Source organism: Amblyomma mixtum, chromosome 3, assembly GCF_055824585.1.
Source record: "Amblyomma mixtum isolate Tamu chromosome 3, ASM5582458v1, whole genome shotgun sequence".
Taxonomy (NCBI): domain Eukaryota; kingdom Metazoa; phylum Arthropoda; class Arachnida; order Ixodida; family Ixodidae; genus Amblyomma; species Amblyomma mixtum.
Window position 1 is genome coordinate 356,616,779 of NC_143014.1, and position 21,289 is coordinate 356,638,067.

The following is a 21,289-nucleotide window of genomic DNA, read 5'->3' on the forward strand; positions in this document are numbered from 1 at the left end:
TGCACATCGTACTCATTTGTTTACAACCTGTTAAAGGTGCTTAGGAAGCCTAAATTTTTGTTGCTGGTTTGCTAAACAAAGGAAGGCGACAAAAATAAATAAACAAACAAATGTTGCCCAATCATGTAAGAAGTACCATGCATCTAGCATCCTTTACAAGCTTGCATGCAATCGTTTACAAGGATTCCGCGATATAATCGTTATAACGCGCGCATGGCAACGCGTTCATGCTACACGAAGTTCACAATTATGTCAGCCTCACATAGTATAAAATTGTGGTACGCTCCATGCTCGATATGCGGACATGAATATGCTCGAGGTCTCGTTGGTTGTAAGTAACCAGTCGGAGCCACTTCTAGTGACTGTCTCGCATGGATCGCGAGGAAGTGAAAACCACGCAGCACAGCAGCCGTAACACAAATGCTTTATTCCGAATGTGGTCCACGAAAACTGCGCTACTCTGAGCGAAGTTCAACAGTAGCACGAAGACGGTGTGTAATACACGAACTGACAGTAAGCGTTGTCCGCTCGCACGGCTATGCACTGCACAGTATGCAGTAGCGGTATATAGGAGCGTAAGTCGTCTTTTTTTTTGTGACGCTTCGGTGGCGGGACAGCCTGTTCATGCGGCTATGTTGCGCACTTACCCTCGCAGATTTTTCAACATCGAGTCCTTTCTTTCTATATTCGCTGTCTTGCGTTGGCGAACATGTGTTTTGCGTTCGCCCGGTCGGAAAGGGCGGGTGCCCAACGGGCGCGAACAGGGGCAGTACGTCCTTGTGCAGTTCGGTTCCGTGAAGCTCGCAAACGATCGCATCCCGCGCCTTTAACTGTTTGTCGCAATTCTTGCAATCCACAACAGAGCATGTATTTTCTCTTTCCACATTTCCACTGATGCGTCTAGGCATACACGCCGGCGACTTACGAGGCAAGTAATGACGCCGTGTTCCGAGCACACCTGTGGCGCCATCTGGTCTCAAACGGAAGAACTGCGCGCTGTAAACGGTCTATAGCCTGAGCGCTTTGGAACACGGAACTCCAAAAACCCACACTCAAACCTAACTAGAGTTCCTGTATATGCTACCGAAGGTAGCATATACAGGAACTCTAAACCTAACATGCTCATAACACCACCTATCGTACCTCAGCTCAAGCTATTCGCATTTACTTTCGACTGTACAGCAGAGATGGCGCTGCTTTACCACAGCTGAATGCAGTCAGTTGAAATGCTTTATTGAGTAGAACGCGATTGTTATCGGGTCTCTTTTAAAAATTCGCATATTCATAATTACTCACGTACTCATCAGTACAAAAAGGCAATTCACGAAATCAAAGGCCACAACGCGTTCACTAGGCTCACTTTTATATGGTTCGAACCAACGAGCCCTTAAGAGTGACTTGAATCCTGTCAGGGTTGGTACGCTGCCGTGCAATAATGAAAAATAAACAACCGTCGTAGCATCCTCTGCGCGTGCTCGCCTCGCAATCTGAAAGACCGGAGTTTGATTCCGCGTATTTCAACAAGATTATTTATTTGGAGGTTTTCATCTTATAATAGCAACAACGTCGACACCAACTTTTCTTCGTCACGAGCTCCTTAGCGCTGTCGCATTAAAAGAGCTAATTTCACGCGCAGAGAGAGTCGGAGTTGTTTTTTTTACGTGTCACTACTACTTACAGCATGTTGACTGGTGCAACAAGCAAAGGCTACTCCAAGCTGCGCTGTTAAATTCCATGCTGCGCTGAAAGTCTCTTCCAGTGCGCCGAGAGCCCTTCTCTGCCAAAACGCCAAGCGCTTCGGCTGCATCAAGTTAGCCGGAATGGTATGTGTACTGAAGTGGAAAACAGTAAATTATGATCCTACTTATGAATTCAGCTAATTTTCGCACAATCTGGCTCAGAATTCCAAATTCTTTTGTGTGTGTTTGGACAAAGCAGACAGAGAATATTGTAGCGGGGAAGAATATATTCGCAGGTACTTACAGGGAGGCATATACCAGAAGCTAGGAGAGCTGCGAACAGCGCCAAGCGGACCGGGTGAGAGATCTTTGTCGTTTTTGTCCGTCCTCGACTCGTGGCATAGTGCATCTGTTCATCGTCGTCGTCAGCCCGCTACATGACCCCGAGCTGCAGAAGCGCCGTCAGGGCGTTAGGGGGCCGAAATGTCAGCGACGTGGTAGGGTTTAAGGCAGCGGATGTGGACAATGTCGGTGACGGGGTGAGAAGACGATGGTGAGGACGCATAGGCAGCCATTACATAGTTGACGTGAGTCACTCTGCGCACCACGCGGTAAGGGCTACTGTAGTGGGAGAGACGTTTCTCGGAGAGACCAACGTGACGCGAAGGCGACCACAGAAGAACGAGTGATCCAGGTTCGTGGTTGACTTCATGGTCTCGGTGGTCGTAGGCAGACTTCTGGGACACTGGGGAGGCTTGGTGCCGACAGCGGGCTGTTTGGCGCTCCTGGGTAGGCGTTATGGGCATAAGCGGTGGCGGAGGCTGGAGAAGGTGGCATGAGAGCGTCTAAGGGCAAGGTGGGGTGCCTGCCACACAAAAGGTAAAAAGGTGAACAGCCCGTGGTGTCATGCCGTGAAGAATTGTATGCGAAGGTCACAAAAGGCAAGGCGCTGTCTCAGTCACGTTGTTTGGGGCAGACATACATAGCTAATATGTCGGTCTAAGTTCGGATGAGCCGCTCGGTAAGCCCATCGGTTTGCGTGCGACACGCTGTGGCGAGCTTGTGCTGCGTGGAACATGAACGGATGATGTCCGAAGCGATGCTGGACAGAAAAGTACGGCCCCGATCGGTGAGTAGTTGGCGAGGAGCGCCATGCTGCAGAATGGCACTTTGGAAGAGAAAATCGGCGACATCTATAGCGCAGCTCGTCGGCAAGGCGCGTGTGATGGCGTACCGAGCCGCATAGTCCGTTCCGACAGCGATCCACTCGTTGCCGGAATGGAATGTACGAAGTAGGCCGAGAAGGTCGAAGGCAACGCGGTGAAAAGGTTCCAGCGGGACATCAATGGGTTTCAGAAGACCGACAGTAAATGGGGGGTGTGGGGGGGAGGGGGTGTCTTTCAGCGTTGACACAGGTCACAAGCGGCGACGTAACGCTTGACGGTACGAAATAAACCGGGCCAAAAGAAGCGGTGTCGAACCCGGGTGTAAGTGCGGGAGACACCAAGGTGTTCGGATGTCGGTAGATGATGGAGTTCTTCAAGGACAGAGGAGAGTAGCTGTTGATGAATAAAAAGCAATAGCGGAGGGCAATCGGGGCGTAGGCTGCGGCGGTAGAGGCTGCCATTCTGAAGACCATATAGTTTCAGGGATGGATTAGTGGTGTTCTGAGCTGAGGCCATCGATGAGGGGTCGTAAGGAGGAATCTTGGCGGTTTTCTTCGCCGATGTTGAGGAGGACAGAAATAGCAGAGACAAGGCACGGTCTCAGTTTCAGGAAGATCAGAGGGCTCCACAGGGTAGCGAGATAAGCAGTCAGCGCCTTGGTGGAGTCGCCCTGACTTTGAATTTACGGTGTACGAGTCTTCTTTGAGGCGCAGTGCCCAGCGCCCAAGGCGGCCAGTAGGGTCTTTCAGGGAAGAGAGCCGACATAGTGTGTGGTGGTCCGTGACGACTGAGAAGGAGCAGCCGAAGAGGTAGGCCCGAAATTTGGCGACTGCCTAGACAAGGGCGAGACCCTCACGCTCATTCAGTAATTTTTGTCAGCATTGGATACAAGGCGGCTGGCATAAGGAATGAAGCGGTTGTGATTATGAGCACATTCAGCGAGCACGGCGCAGATTCGTTATCCGCATGCGTCGGTGTGCACTTCACCATGAGCAGACGGATTGAAATGGGCTAAAATGGGCGGAGTGGTGAGCAGGCGGATGTGCGAAGAACATGCGTTCTCCTGAGGAGGGCCCCAGGTAAAGGGGGTGTCGGTTTTAAGAAGATCAGCGAGGGGACGAGCAATGCCGGCGAAATCTCTGATAAAACGGTGGTAATATGAGCATAGGCCGACAAAGCTGCGCACATCCTCGGACGACCGTGGCAGACGAAAATCTTTGACGGCTTCAATTTTAGCGGGATGTTGCCGTACTCCGGAGGCCTCAACCAGGTGTCCGAAAATGGTCAGTTCTCGTCGACCGAATCTGCATTCGAGGAGTTCAGCTGAAGCCAAGCTGTACGGAACACTACCCGAGTTCATGAGGCGAGCGAGGTGCGTGGTACAGTCGAACCTCGTTATAACGAACACGGATACAACGAATTATCGGATATAACGAAGTGAAAGAAAAGTTTGGTTGGACATGCTTTATTTCTAAGGGAGTTCTATCTGTATAACGAAACGAAAAATTCAAAATTTGGCACTGTATCGGTTATAACGAAGCAGTTTTTGTATTCACGGGGCTCAAAATGCGCAAACAAGAAGGAAAAAATCTCAAAACACGCTAAATTTTGATCTTTTGAAGCGCGCGCACCTAAAATGTGTTTGAATCACCCGCGCTTCCGCACGCGGCGCCATCTAGGGAGAGCGAATGAATCTAGCATCAACGGCTGCCTAGCACGTGACTGGCACGTGATCGAACCGATGCCCGCTCCGCTCCCCCGCTCCCCGGCCACCCCCGCCGTCGCAATTTCCGACCCGCGCCCCGCGCGCGCTATCTCTGCAGTTTAATCTGTAGACGCCGTAGCGGAACGCATCTTAACAAACAGCAGTTTCGCTTGAAACGAAGATAAAGATATTCAGGGCAGATGACAGCGGGCGCAAGGAAAAGTCATTGCCGCGGACTTCGGTGTTGCGCCTAGCACTCTTATCTATCTAGATAAGATGGTTGTCCTGAGCGCAAGGCAGATTTCAAACGCCCACTCTGCAGGCGCTGTGAAGAATGACAGCAAGACAGGATGTTGAAGATGCCTTGTTTGCATGGTTCAAGGACGTTATAGCACGTAACCTGCCTGTGTCTGGTGCCGTCCTTCAAATGAAGGTGAGAAGTCTCACTTCCCTCTGAGGCCACAATGACTTTCATGCAAGCAGTGGCTGGCTGCAGCGATTTAATGACCGCCATCGGATTGTTTGCCACGTCTTGTCTAGCGAAGAAGCAGCCGTTGGCGCAGAGAACTGCGAGAAGTAGGCAGAAAGCTGCCGAATGCAACTGGGAGGCAAGAGGACAATTTCGGCGAGACGACATGGCGTCAGCTGGCGGTTCCGAACGTTACGTTCGAGGAATTCATCTGTGCAGATGACAACTTGGCTGTGGCGCCCGAACTGACCGACCAAGAAATTGCTGATCAGGTGGTTTCCGCAAATGATGCTAGAAACAGCGATGCATGTGAAGATGGCGAAGTGCGAGCTCTCAGCAGCACCGAGGCCGCTGACATGGCCAGGAAGTTCAGGGGGTACTTCGGGAACCTACCTGTGGCCAAATAAGCTGACATCGGGAAAGCGCTGCTCTGTGTTGATTTCGTCGAGAAATATAACCTGTCAAACAGTGTGAAGTGCCGCCAAATGAAGATTACGTCGTTTTTTAAATAAATTAGTTTTTGCACCTGGCCAGCAGCCCGATTTGTGAGTTTTCCTCTTGCTTTCCAGTACGAAATGCAAGGCGAGGTTTCATATGCTTATACCATGCGTTAAATTCAAAAATAGTGCATTTTTTCAACCCTGTGCTGTCCATCTTAAAGTACTCTTTACCTGGGTTTATTAGCGACCTTTTCTGTGGGAATTTGAGTGCATACTTTTATAACGAATATTGGATATAACGAACAAATTTCCGCGCAAAATGTGACTTCGTTATAACGAGGTTGGACTGTAAAGGTAGGCGAGAAAACCGCAACGTCATCTAAATAACAAAGACAGGTGTACCACTTAAAGCCGCGAAGAAGTAAGTCCATCATGCGTTCGAAGGTAGCCGGCGCGTTGCATAAGCCGAACGGCATGATTTAAACCGTCAAGCGTCACGAAGGCGCTTTTTTTCGCGGCTCATGTTATCGACAGCTATTTGCCAGTACCCCTACCTAAGATGTTACGTGGCGGCCAGCCAAAGAATCAGGCGCGATCGAGAATGAACTGGCGATAATTTAATGGCCGCTGGCCTAGCGAGAACAATCCGTCCCGCGCCCCTGCCAGCTTCATCTTCTTCGCCACACTAATCAGGGCCACCGAGCGATCGCCCCGATCGGTGAAAAAGACAGGAGCGAAATGATGATGGTCCTAAGATGAAGGTATAGGAGAGGTGGCAAGGTTGTGTAGTGCTGGCCGCCACGATGAAAGAGATGAGCGAATGAGTCGCGGTATACGTAGCTTCCGAACCGCTGGTCGCCAGGAGCCGATTGTCTAGGCCCTCTGACGCGCCCAACGGCATGGGCATAGGGACTGTGTCTTCTGATCTGAGCGGTGTCTCGGGTCGGTAGGTCGGGTTGGTCAGGGCGTCGCTTCCAGCCCGTCGTGTTGGGTGGTAAGTACGTTAAACAGGGCTGGGGAGCAACGGCGAGGCCCGATCGGGTCTCAGACGGTGGAGCAAGCAGGGCGGCGGAGGCTAGGGACTCATGGCCGAAGACCACGGCTGACACAGGACGCCGAAGCTCCAGGACCAGGATGCCGAGGGTAACGCAGCACCTCCACTAAATGTTACGTAGCGGTCAGCCGAGGAGTGAGGCGAGACGTACGATGAACTGTGAATGATTTAAATGCCGCTGGCATAGCGCGAGCGCTGCCAGCTTCGTCTTCTTCGTCATAATATTAAGCCTCCTTGTGCAAGGGTAACGCGGCAGCGTATCGCGCCTGTCAGACGTGTGGCGCTTTGGCTCCGTCATTTGTTGACAGGAGCCACGACTCAAGTCGTCGGACCTCATCAATTTTGCTCACTTTGGATTCGGCAAGCTGATCGGCATCCGTGGACAACAATTTCATTGAGGTGGGCCCAGCTTTTCAAATTTTAAAGCGGGTTTTCCTTCCCGCCTCCGGCGCCGACGCTAAGGCTAACGGCTGCGCCGGCGTTCGGCTGCGAGGGCGCTGCTGCTTTCTGCAAGATGACGGAAACGCCCGTTCAACGCGGTCATGACCCGGACGCCATGTCTTGGTCGACCGTTCCCGTCACTGTGGAACCCAAATCGGCACCCGCGGACCCGATCCGCAATGAATCTCTCCTCCGTCTACTTGAGCGTCGCTCCAGACGAGAGGCTAAGATAGCGGCTGACGCCTCGGCAACCGCCGAAAATGCTACCCGCCAAGCTCCCGCCTGCAAGCGGCGAAGGACTCTGGCCGTAAGGGCCGCAACCCAGTGACCAAGTGGAGGCCCAAACCTTTGCCAAAGTTTCAACAGGACGCGACTTTGTCATCGTGATCAAGCCCCGGAAATCGTTGGCCATCCGGGACGCCTTTCAACACGGCGAGCTCGGTGCCGCGTTCGGCGCTTTCCTCGGGGCGCCTCAGGCAGCCGAGTTGAGCCTCCTTTTAAGCAAGGAACAAAATTTGATCCTCGCCAGCACCCGGAACGCTCGCGTCGCAGACCGTCTGCTAGGCGACTTTTCTATCAAATTGACCAAAGGAGATGTGCCGCTCGCCGGCCATCTCAAAGAACATGAAGGGGACGTCTGCTATGGGGTAAATACGGTGGCCAACCAAGAGACGTCTGAGTCTCTCCAACCTTGCGTGCAGTGGAGGAGCGGCACTTTACTCGATATCCGCAAATTCAGCACCTCAAACAAAGCTCGGCTCACTTTTGCCGGCACGGTGAGGCCTCGATACGTACACTACAACTCTGAGATTGTCACAGTGCACCAATATTTGCGCACTATTCCGGCCTGCAGTTTGTGTGGAACTGTCGGCCATCGGGAGGACTCTTGTCCCAACCCAACACAAGACAAGTGTGGCCTGTGTGGACAGCAGACTCCCATAAAAGAGGGGGTGCGGGCCCCTCACCAGTGTATGCCAAAATGTGCGGTTTGTGGCGGTGGCCATGCCACGAACTCGCGGGACTGCAGTGCTAAATATCGGCATACCAAGCCAGCCGCCCCTAAGGACGGGAAATCCAGCGGGACGGGCAGGCAGCCACGTCACCCAAGCAGCGATGCTTCAAAACGAGAGACGCCTACTAGCGGGAAGGACGCCAAGAGCTGTCCAGTGCAACCACCGCCTCCACACGGCGGCCAGGAGAAGCAAGCCCGCTCTCAGGACAAGAATGGCGCGGCCGGTTCCTGGGCCAGCGTCGTCAAAAATGGCAAACAGGTGAGCGGTTCAGGCACGGTTGCCTCCTCCTCCCACCCCCTCTCCCCTCCGTCTCGCTCGGCGGCTGGCGCTGAGCTCCACAACCGTGTAGCTTCTCTCCGGGCACAAAACGAGATCCTACTTGCAAAAATTGAAGCCTTGGAGGCTAAAACAACTCCCCCTCCCCCTAGTTCCTCCAATACGGACGCTATGGAGAGCGAGGCGGCGGCGACGCCGACTATGAAACCTTCCCTTGCCGAACTCGAAGCCCGCCTTAATGCCAAATTTGACACACTGTTGGAAACTGCGATGGAACGCCTCATCGCTAGAGTCATGGAGGCCATCCCCTATATGATCGCTCAACACGTCGCGACTAACACCCGTCTTTCTCGCAGAACCGGTCCTCTTAAGGACGTATCTGGTCGGCCCTCCAGATTGTCCCACCGAGTAAATGACCTTGACGATGACGAAGACAGCAACCCCTTCTAGGTGCTGAGCTTCAGCCCCTGGTATCCGGCTCGGGGGCAGCCTCACTTCCACCTCTCACCTCTAAATCTGAGCATGGCGGGACACCACCGGTGTAGGCGCTCCCCTCTTTCCAAATCGGCTTCCCCCATTACGATTACTCAATGGAACTGTCGGGGGCTCCGGTCCCGTTCCAAGCGGGCCGACCTCCGACTTTTCCTTTCAACCTTTGAGCATTTGCCTGCCGTAGTTGCCCTCCAAGAGCCAGGGAAAGGCGCCGTACTAATAAATTGTACGACGTTCCAGCAGGACCCCTAGTCTTGTCTTAGTCCATAGAAATTATACAGCCAACCAGGTCGACTTAGACATGCAACTTGAATAAATGGTGACCCTCCTCCAACTCCGCAAACAGGACCCACCGTTACACATACTCAATGTATACTGCAATCCGAAATTGCCGAATATGTCATTTGGGGACCTCTTTAGCCGCGCACTGAGAGTTGCGGGTCGTAACCCCCTCCTGATTGTGGGCGATTTCAACGCTCCCGCTCGGATGTGGGGTTACTGCCTTGAAGAGAAGCGGGGACGCAAGTTGGCGGAGCTTGCGTCAACGTTGGGCCTCACTCTTCACACTGACCCAGTCTACCCAACTCGTATAGGCAACTCCGTGACTAGGGATACATGTCCAGACTTGACCTTCACCCGCAACATTCAATATGCAGACTGGGTCAACACAGAGAAAACCCTCGGCAGCGACCACTGCCTCCTGAATACTACGATTAGGACCCATCCTTTCGCGCGACCAACAACACAAGCCCGACTCCCAGATTGGACCAAGTTCAGACAGAATTATAACAATGCCACACCCATACATGAGCAGGGCTACCAGTCTTGGTCACAACAATTGGTCTGGCCTTCTCTCCTCCGAAACTCAAATTCAGCTCTCAGAGGCGGTCTCGGATGTGGACAACCACCTGCTCCATCTCTGGGAGGCCCGGCATTGTCTCGTCCGTCGGTGGCGCCGGCAAAAGCACAACCGGAAACTTAAAGCTCGCATCGCCGAGCTCACTCAACGAGCGGCTGAGTATGCGGCCCAACTCGCCGACTCCAACTGGGTGGCCCGATGCAATACGGCCCGCGGCAAATGTCCAACCGGAACACGTGGTGACTCTTTCGCGCCCTAATTGACCCAACGCAAACACGGACGGAAACTCAAAAACACCTCCAAAGAGCAATACACAGCTTTCAGGGCAACACAAATCAATTGGCGCACAAGCTTCGGGACCAGTACTTGTGCACCACCCATGACTCCCGCGGGCCGGCGTACTCTTATGCAGGTTTTGAGAACGTTGAGCTGGATCATCCGTTCCAGCTCCACGACCTGAAGGCGGCCCTGGCAAAAATGAAACGCGGCACCGCTCCGGGTCGGGACAAAATTACAGTCAAATTGTTAGCCAACCTCCCCGACCCAGCATACCTGTCTTTATTGAATTATATTAACTGAATCTGGCTTGGGGAAGTGCCACTACCCATCGAGTGGAAGACCGACCTTGGCACCTTCATTCCTAAAGCTGGCAAGGCCATCAACACGGACAACCTCCGACCCATCTCTCTGGCTTCCTGTGTGGGCAAACTCATGGAGACGATGGTACGTGACAGGTTGCCCGAGTTCATGGAATCCAAACACCTTTTCGCAGACACCGTGTTCGGGTTTCGCCCACACAGATCTGCACAAGATGTCCTGCTACAACTCAATCGGGCTGTCCTCAACCCCGTGGAATGCCTTCACAATGACAAGGTTGTACTCGCCTTGGATTTGAAGGGTGCATTCGACAACGTTACCCACGAGATCATTCTCACCCACCTCTCTCAAACTAACTGCGGCAGAAATGCCTTTCAATACATTCGGCAATTTTTAACCGACAGACAATCTTACATTCGAATCCAGGATAAAGAACATGGCCCTCTTCATTTAGGAACCAGGGGTACACCGCAGGGCGCGGTGCTCTCTCCCCTCTTATTCAATTTGGCTATGATGCGCCTACCAGCCCAGCTGGGCGCTGTCGCCGGTGTGCAGCATGCGCTGTACACTGATGACATTACCCTGTGGGCCACGCAGGGTTCCCTTGCAGACATTGAGGCTAACCTGCAGGAGGTGGCGACCATAGTGGACCGTTATGCTCGCCGCTGCGGCCTCCAATGCTCCACCCAAAAGTCTGAATTTGTGCACATACGCCCCTCACCAAAGTGCACAGCCAAGATTTCATTGTCTCTCGAGACAGGTCGAATCCCTTAAAATATCGAAGTCCGGGTACTGGGGCTCTTTATACATCAAGACAGACGGTCAGAAACAACATTGGCCAAACTCCGTCAGGTGGGGGACCAGGTGGGCCGCTTGGTCCGCCGGGTTTCTAACAAGCGCGGGGGGTTACGATGTAAGGACGCCTTGCGGCTGGCGCATGCATTTGTGACCAATCGAGTTCTATATTCGACTCCATACTTCCACCTGCGGAAGCAAGACGGGGATTCACTCGAAGTCATCCTCCGCAAAATTATTAAGCGGGCTCTAGGCCTCCCCGTGACCACCTCCAACAAGCGCCTCCTGGGGCTAGGCATGGTGAACACATTTCGAGAGCTCCGGGAAGCCCACTTGACTAACCAATACACACGTCTCTCGAAGACATCGTCGGGTCGCCGCCTCCTTGCCCGACTACACATCCAACACACCACTCTCATGGAAGAGCGCGTACGTATTCCATCCCAGTGGAGATGCGTCCTCCACGTGCGCCCTCTTCCCGCGAACATGAACCGTGAGGACCATAATGGCCGGCGCCTGGCGCGGGCGGAAGCCCTGGCCCGCCACTATGGATCGAAACCCGGCGTATTCTACGTGGATGCCTCAGGCCCACACCATGGGGGATGGTACACATCCGCAGTCGTCCACCAATCCAAAACAGCGAACGGCCTTACTTTCCGAGCCCGTGATATAACACACGCGGAGGAGGTCGCCATTGCGTTGGCTGCATCCGATTCCAATTCAAAAACAACTATTTCCGACTCGCGAGGGGCATGTCGGAACGTCGAGCAGGGCTGGGTACCGTATCTAGCCTACCGCTTTCTTCAAAACAGCGTCTACACCGGTGACCCCGCGCACCGGCGTATCGTTTGGGCTCCCGCTCACATGGGCCTTGAGGGAAATGAGGCAGCTGACGCCGCCGCCCGCGCGCTCTGTCACCGGACATTCCCCTCCGACCCTGACGATCAGGAACTCGAATTTATTCCAGCTTACACCTTCAAAGACATCGTTTCACTCTATCAATCTGGCCATGGTCTTTATCCCTGCCCGTGTAAAGGTCTCTCAAAGGCGGAGGAGCGGCTTCTGCTCCGCCTCTATACTAATACTTTGCTGTGCCCGGCAGCTCTGAAACACTTCGACCCCTCTTTCTCGGGCAGCTGTCCGCACTGTGCGGAGAAGTCTTCGGACATCTACCACATGGTGTGGGCCTGCCCCTACAACCCTGCTTTCCCCCCTCACCCCAACGACACCCGGGAGGACTGGGAGGCGACCCTGCTCGGCTGCTCTGACCTGCAGGCCCAACGGGCGTTGGTCGCGCGAGCCCGGGCGGCGGCCTATGCCACTGGGGTCCCGAACTAGGGACCTCCACCTAGTATTTGTAAGGGCTGGCCTCCTCTGGGTCAGCTTATGCATAACCTCCTGTATTATACCTGTACATAAATGTTTTCCACCACCGCCATCATTGTGCAAAAAAAAATTATTTTCTAGAATTCTTCACACATTATTGGACAATTATACGTGTCTTCACTAAAATGCACACCCTGTGAATAGAAAAACTGATGTTGCGCCATGTGTTCATACGTCTGCATAAGTCTTAAATGTTCCCGCCTTTTAAAAAAGATACATTTCACGTTTGCGATGCACTATTATTTCAAAATGGATGTCACTTCTGTTCGCAACATGAACCTTCACATAAATGGGGATGTTATGTAAAATAAAAATATGTTCGGGGTTCTAAAAGCTTTTTATTAATCTCGCTCGCGTGCTTAAGATCAGTCATTTTTCGTTACACTAAACTGCCTATGCCAGTGTTGACCATTGCATTTTTTGCATTGGCATGTAAAGCGACGGTTACTCCTTTTCGCATAAGAAACGAAGTCGCGGTGAAACTTACGAGGTAATATATAGTAAAAGGCAGCTGCAACAGCACAGTAGGCACGCCAGAAATTATGAGTACATAAAAATAAACGCGATTTAAAAGCAATGCAAATGTGGCATAAACACAGTCAAATTCATCAAATTAACAATAGTGGAACAACAAAAAGTGAGAAGGAAACTTTGTCGTTAGGATGAGGTGATTATTACAGCTTCAACAAAGTAATACAGAAAACTGGCTCTCTGACAACCGTCACTGCCTTGCACTACATGCAACAGACAGCAAAGCGAACATAAAAGCACGAGAAGAGGCAGCCAGGAAGCCGATGCAACATCTTGTTATTACCAGGGATGCTGCTCTGATTCGGGAATTGATTTTTGCGCTGTAATTGCTCGTATTTTTGTAGGGCACGCGTCGGCCATAGACATAATACCTTTCGAAGACTGAAAGGCCATTTCTGTAGGGCCGCTATTAGTGCTGTAGAGTGCACATACTGCCATAACACAGGACTCCTGAGATGTAACATTGATACAGCTCTTGCGCTTTTGCCTTGGGTGCCACCTGTGTATGCGCCGTTGTGCGAGCGAGTGTATAGTGACAGCTGCAGACTTGTGCATTGCCAGGAGAAAGCAGGTCTCTTATCGCCCGGACATTAAGCCTCACTAAACAAGGTACACAAGCAGATTGGCACAATTACCCTTATCACTGGCGCCTACAAGTATGGCAGCAGAGCAAAAGGTGGAGCTCGTATCACCAACTTTTATATCACGGGGTCATGTGATTGTCGTCAGCACGTTAATGGCTGGGCTGTTTCGCGGTCAGCGTTTTCAGCCTGATTATTCAGCGTAAAAGCTGTGTGATGTGGCAACCTGTTCAACGTTATTGGCTTGCGAAAAAGGGCTCAGAACACAGTGGTTGCTCAGGTGCGAGCTTTCTAATATGCCTGGAAAGCAAGCTCAACCTTCCGCAGAACTGGGATGTATGGGCTCTTATCCTTCATCTAGCCGAAACGGCAGCAACAAAGTTGGATATTTTTGTATTTTCGGTTTTGCTGAAGATTTTTTCTCCTACGCTCTTCGATGTTAGGGTACGAGCTTCCGCTAGTTTAGTTAAAGGATGCACCTAATACCCCCAAAAATAGACCGAATATTGAGCACAGAAAACAACATTCACTAACAGCAAGGTGTTAACTCTCGAGAGGCGCTTTACTAGCAGACAATTGCCAGGTTTATGAAAGCTGTCCGGTGTCACGGGAGTTCGCGAAATGTCGGTGGCATTCTCTTTCGTTCTCTCAAGTGTATTACTGGCTCGGTAACTAGAGACGAGCGGCCTGGCATTACACAGTCACGTAGTGTTCTTGCACCAGACTTGTTCTACGAGCACGCCGCTAAAGAACGCATTCGGCCATAGTGTGCGTCACCGTACAAGGCCGATTTCGGTCCCATGACGATAGGTGATGCGTCGTGGAGAGGTTAGTTGCCTAAAGGCCTTTTCAAGGCTTTTTACCACAGAAGAGGCAAGCACTACGCCCGGGGTAATCTTCAACCCAGAAGAAAACTGGATGGTACTCGGCCGCGTTGGGAATCGAGCCTACCACATTTCGAGTGCGAGGCGGATGGTTTAACCGCTAGGCCACCGCTACGGGCATAATAAGCAGCGGTTGCGAAGAGAAAAGGCGCCTACGCAATCCACCAACACATCTATTTGGAAAGAAGGCCCGTGAGACTGCACCATAACCAACACAATGCGTCCCGGGGCGAAGGGCAGCGTTTGGCATGGAATGCTTAGTTTCGCACTATGGCACGGTTTTCTTTAACTGCGTAACTGTTGAACTCGGTACACGGCTTTCTTCATGCCCCTAATTCATACGTTTTTTGTATCCCGTCAGTCTCGGGATTACAGTTTCGTAATTACAAGTGAACTATGTAAGGTAGCCAGCTCGACCGGATAGTATGCGTACATTCTTTCCTTCTGAACCCACTTTAATCAATTCTTAAGAGGTAAGTGGAGCATCAGATAAAAAAAAACCTGTTGCAAGGTATAGCAACATGTGAGCTAACACCCGGAGTTCTTAAAAGCACAGATACACGTCTTTAGATAGACTCGTTTCGTTCAACAGGAATATCTACGCTGCTCTAACGTGCAAGAACTGTGCTCTTTCTTTGATAAAATAAGAAATACTCTATTCGCGCGCAGCAACCCGGCAGCGAGTTCTTGCAGCTACTAAACGCGTTTAAGGAAGCGCTACTGTGGAACGCCTCAAAAAATTAGAAACGAAAGTAAATGCCCTCTAGCAAAAGGTCCTCGCTACTCACTCCTGGCGGTCAGAGTTTGAACAGCTACTTCAAGCAGCCCTCAGTCATGTATGATTGCTTTCGATGGAAATTTCCGCAAGCAGAACACCGTCATTGCAGTGCCGAAAAATCGCTAAAATGTTTCTGTATCAGGGCACGAAACATTGAATATTACATCAAACAGCCTGGTTACATAAAATCTCAGCGAGGTTTCTGTAAGACTATTATTATTATTTTTCCTGCGAAATATAAAGAGGTCGCTCTAAAGAATCGCTGTTCAACTTTTTACCAGACCAGAAGTTTTAACTTCACCTTTTAATGTGGAAAGCATTTTTTTGGTAAAGTAAAACTGGATTTAATTGGTGAGCCTTATGTCAAGCTGCTCCGAAACGGTCCTTAAATTGGTCATACATTTCTCTCTTAGAACGTGAGTACACCAAAGAATCGCATCAGCCGACAGTGTACACTGATGGCGTAAGCTTTTGAGAAGGCAGTGATTATCTACAGCAGTGATCATTACTCGATAACTATAAAGTTCTAAACTAATGTAAAGAACCTTCCGGGACGTTTGTGGGCAGTAACTCATCAGGTAGTGCTTCTTTTGTGTGAAATAGCGCGCTTGATCATTACATAACGGCACCGGCAGCAGCTGGATGCGTGACATGAAAACCCTTTAACCAATGCACAAACTTACGCATAATTTTTACCGCCATTCGAGTTTCGTTTTGGGCAAACAGCATAGAGACGATGAAGCTGTAGGCACGTAACCCGTTTGCCTAAAGTAACCGAGCAGCAGGCTTTTGCTTCTGAACCGTGTAATCCAGCTTTTACGGCACCGCTAAAGAACGAAGGGTGTGAAAACGTGAGGACAAGGGCTCACCTTTACACAAATTCAGAGCTTAAGGGCTGCCGGAAGTGTTTCGGTGTGCGTCTAAGACACAAGCCACCGTTGCCCGGTTGCTTTTGGCAAAGACGGTACACATACCGGATAGAGTGCCTCCCACTCCCCCCCCCCCCCCCCCCCCCCCCCGAAAAAAGAACAGTTTAAAAGACTTAGTTTCGAAGAGGACGCCTTACATATACTGAAAAACTTTGTAAAAGTACACCGTCTTCATCATTCTCTGCCCTATTAGAAATAAAAGCAGCGCTTATCCAAACATCACCCGGCGGTGTATAATATGCACGATGGGCGTCGAATAAGATCGGAGCTCAACATTCAAGGGAGAACTTAGCCACCTGACACAACATTTTATTTTTCAACGCACTTGCCCTGGACCTTGACGTACTTAACAAGTAGCTTTCGGGGACGTGCTTCTGTCGACCAGAAAATACATTTGTCGCGCTGCTGAACACAGTGCCAACATGATCTTCAAGCCTTTTCCTCGAAATATTGACCTAGGAAGGGGACAGACGTAGGCAATGGCCGGATAATAGGCGAGATGGTTTCCGACATCATTCCTCACTTGCGCGCAGAGTCTTGGGCAAAGTGAGACGTGTCGATTGCGGTGCCACCAACAAGCTGCGAAATATTTTTCAGTTTTTTTCTCGCACTCTGATACATTCGCTTAGATCAACCGTCACCTGCATATATTAAGCCTCCTCTGTTGACTTCCAAGTTATGTGATTTACGAGGAGAAACGCACACACCCGCACATTTCTCCAAAGTATTGGTATGATTTCTTCTGCAGAGAATGATTTTATGTTCCGTGAAGTTAGGAAAATATTGCTTCTATGCCATACCTTCTTATCCATTCTCGAGTTTCCAGTGGGCGATAGTGAGCCTATTCCTGCCCTCCGCACGTCCGAAAACGCAGTTGAAGTCGGTGATTGTAATCGCAGTTATAACATCACATTCCACTCAATGCAGCTTAATTTCTGGCGTGAACAGTAGGGCGCCTAGTATAAAAAGAAATTGGTGTGTGGCGGAGGGGGGTGAAGTCCCTAGTTGGTATAACCTATTGCAGGCAAGCAGCGCGGGAGGAATAAGACACAAGAGAGACACAGGCTCCATGTTTCTTGTGCTGCGGCCTGTTCGTCCCGCGCTGTCTACCCGCTGGGGCTCGGACCCGCATAAATTTTTCAAGATCACTTCCAAGCACCGTGAATAAATTTCATTCCGTCGCAGTTGAACAACCATCGCAGTTATGTTAGGTACAGCAGCATATTATAGTGTATAGCGTATTTTGTGTGCTCACTGGTTTCCACGGTCAGTTTATGAAGACTTGAATTTTCTTAACACAGCTGCTCAACTTCTGGTCATTGCATCTGAAGGTGCACTACCTCTGTAAACATCCATCATGCATGCCTTAGTTCTTCTTTCTGTTGTTCTTCTGTTCGTGGGCATAATTTTGACCTTACCTTTTGCTTCCGCTACAGCCAACTGGTGATATTCACCGCTGCGTGAGACATGATCCATTAATGCAGGACAGACAGATGACTTATGCGTAGCACCAAGAAAGATAGTAACATTTCAACACTGCTAGTAACTTGCGTGATGGTTCGAACTTAACGCCGCCCGACTAAACGAAGTAGGTTAACCAGAAACAGGGCTGGGGCACGTCCGATATGACTTACGTTTTTGGCTTCAAGTACTACGTCCCTTCAGAGAGATCCGCAGCGCTGTCTCCAGGGCGGTGGAGTCTTCCCTTGTGCACGCAATTACAAGCTACTAGGAAGAAAGTAGGGCCCTGATAAATAACAAGAGAGGGCAGCCCATAAACGCCAACCTCTTATCTACCCTTGACAGGTATTTATGCTAGAAACAATGAGGATGGAAAACAGGGGCTCAGAAACAAGCCGCTACGTCCGAGCCTCTGAGCTAATGTGAATACCGAGATTTTTTTTTAGGCAACCAATTCTTCACTGTTTACTGGACCTGTGTCACGCACGGGAGATATAAGCGCCTTGGTTAAAAAATACAAAACACATCTTACTGCTTTCTACTTTTCCGCGGTGTGGCGAAGATGCAGAAAAAGAAATTGCACAAGTAGAAGAGGGTGGGGGGTAGAGATAATGTGGTTGTTTTTTTCATGTATTCATTTTTCCGCCCTGTTAGTGCGCTTACAAGCAGCCCCCCATCGTTGGGAGTGGTGCATCAATATACAGGGTGTTTCACCTAAGACTTTCTGCAATTTTTAAACATAAGCTATTTGAAATTGATGCGCGCTTTTTCTGGCATAGCATTGTCAGCGGTGTAGTGCATCGTAATGCAGCTAAGACGTGCTAACTAGCAGGCTTGTTAACCAATATTTAATAGTTAACTTTTAAACTATTACCGTCGGGCCCCTTAATTATTGAGAGGCATGTAGCCTACTGTAAGTAATGTCCATATCCGTTTTTAGAATTTAGAGAACGCGATTATCCTCGGCGCTGTGGCCCAACAAATTTCGCCTACATCGCGCCAAAATACATGCCGTTTGAGAAGCTTGCAGGCAAAGCAACCTCTCCAGTGAACCTAACTCGTCGAAATAGCCAAAATTTGTTGGGCCACAGCGCCGAGGATAATCGCGTTCTCGAAATTCTAAAAACGGATATGGACATTACTTACGGTGGGCTACATGCTTCTCAATAATTAAGGAGCCCAAGGGTAATAGTTTAAAAGTTAACTATTAAATATTGGTTACCAAGCCTGGTAGTTAGCACGTCTTAGCTGCATTATGATGTACTACACCACTGACAATGCAATGCCAGAAAAAGCGGGCATCTAATTCAAATAGCTGATTTTTAAAAATTGCAGAAAGTCTTAGGTGAAACACCCTGTATAATCCATAAACGCAGAACAGGATGCCAAGCATGCATGAGGCATTGTAATCTAACGTTTTATGCATATGGGCAAAACACCGCGCATGCCCACTCTATTAGGAATAAAAACGTCCCCATCTGGATTGCAGAACGCAGTATGGGTGTTAAGCGTACCATGAATGTGGTATTAAGGACATATACATTCGCACTAGTCAGAATAAAAGACCCGATGGTTTTCGGACCTTGCTTGGCCAATAATAATTCAAATGCAGAGGCCAAATCAGGACAGTGAAGTCATTAGTGCAAGTGCTTCTGTAGATATACATCGTCCGAAACTCGCACCTCATCGAAAGTGGGGCTCGGTTCATCTTAAACAACAGACGTTGCTAGTCATAAGAGTAACTTCATTCTGAGTACCGCTTTTGCAAGCGCTCAGCCATAGCACATTTAAGAAATGTCAGAGAATTCCGCACAACGCTACAAAACTGCAATTTATGAGACGATGAAAGTCTTGTAGAGCACGAGAAAACACTTTATACGACTGACTGCATAGCTTTGGGTGTTACCATGCCAAAAATATTATTACAAGATGGCAAGCCGATGAAGACATAACAACATGACGGATGATGGCGGCATGATTTATTGGCTTATGGCCTAGCGCTTCCACTGCAGCCAGCGCCGCTGCCCGCTTCGCCTTCTTTTAGTGCGTGACAGTATGAAGACTTGAATGTGGCACATGGTTGACAGGTGCCTCAAAGGTGGGTTTATAGTCAAGATGGACTCCTAAGTCGCGAACGACATCGACACCCTCTACAGGCGCACTATTGACAACGTAATCGTGGAAAGTGGATCTGTCTTCGTCTTGTAAGAAAGGGCTGCCGTTTTACTCCAATTTAATATTACCATGCTACACCCGCACCACTTTTTCGCAGCTTCAATGTCTTCCGGCAGCTAATGGTAGAGGGTCAAGTCATCTGTGAAGTAAAATATTTTTAATTTTTAAAGCTTCACACAACCTAAACCCCTGTTTAAGAATGCATTGACTATATTGGCGAGAAGGTTAACCACAACAGGCAGAATTACTGTAATGTGAGCACCCCGCATAAGTCACAGTATCAAAACACGGCTGAGATAAGTTTTGAACTCTTAATAAAGTGGTGCTATAGCCCGTGCGGTCGATGCGCAGCTGATGGCGGACGAGATCAAACGCATTTTTAGGTTACATATCTGGTTAAGAATCATTTTGTAGCCAAAACCATTTCACCAAGCTGGTTTTAAATGGTAACAAGACTTGCTTGGACAGAGCGACCAGGTAAAACTCCGTGCTGTTCATTGCTGATCTTCTGAAGAAACTAAGCAAACAGCTCAGCAGAACACGTTAAAACACTTTGGGCAAAGACGACGACGGTGAAACTGGTCAGTAGAGGCCTACATCCGTAGGTCTTCCTCTTTATGCACAAGTACAACCAACAATATCTTCCACCAAGGAAGAAGCTCTTGCTGCCGGAAACATTAGTCAAAGACGTTCGTCAAGAGGGCGCAAGCATACAGGCGCAGCCTTTGATTATAAACATTGGGATTACAAGTGCATTTGAAGAAAAGAAAAGCACCTAGACACACTTCATTTTTAGGCAGAAACGTACTAGGCAATAAGTGCTGCCTCCGCTGCCCCTCCCCTTTTATTTTTTATCGTAACATACTGCTAGGCTGTAACTGGGAAGGTGCCAAAAAAGTTCGTACAGCCGGCCAAATCTTTAGCTAGCGTAAGCGACGGCCGCTTTTTCTGCCCTCCTGCGCTTTACGTCGAAGCAAACTTGCGGAAAGTTCATTATTAAGCACTGGCTTAGTAAGCCTGTGCTTAGATTAGACATTGTTGTAAATTTGCTTTGCAATAAGCTGCAGGAGAACGAAAAACGTGGCCGTCACGTACGCTAGCTAAAGATTTGGCCAGCTGTGCATTCTAAATAGCATGAAGGATACATAAAAAAAACAAGAAAGTGCTTTTACAATCACACAAATGTTAAAAGTAGCAAAAAGCAAACAAGTCGAAATCACGGCACTCGCTGCCAATGTAGGTTAGAGAAGCCGTCGAAAAAGGTATCTCAAGATGCGCAGGTGACAACAAAATTCGGCAGCAGGTACTAATGTGGGATGGGTTGCGGAAAGAAGGAAAAATTCAGGGGCCACTTTGACTGTCTAAAGTGCGTAGACGCGAAAGCGTTTCCCGCACCACTTTCGCTGCTTCTGTGGCACTGGTGGCGTCACATATAATTGAGTACTAATTACCAAGTGATGACAAATCACTAATTAAAGGTTAATTACTGATTAATGCCTGAATACTAATTAAATGCTAATTAATGACGCTTAAGCTTCGCCTTTAGGAGTGGAACGCGACAGCGTGTTGTAGCGGTGC

General features: G+C 49.7%; 1 protein-coding gene across 1 annotated transcript in view; it reads right to left on the bottom strand.

Annotated features, from left to right (window-relative positions):
* The window catches only part of LOC149356428 (organic cation transporter protein-like), a 99,815-nt gene extending 81,981 nt beyond the window's left edge, over window positions 1-17,834 (bottom strand). The window contains exon 1 of the mRNA XM_089584183.1: window positions 17,710-17,834. The gene's annotated coding sequence lies outside the window, so the exon portion shown is untranslated. The remainder of the gene's footprint in view (window positions 1-17,709) is intronic.
* Window positions 17,835-21,289: the final 3,455 nt, after the last annotated feature.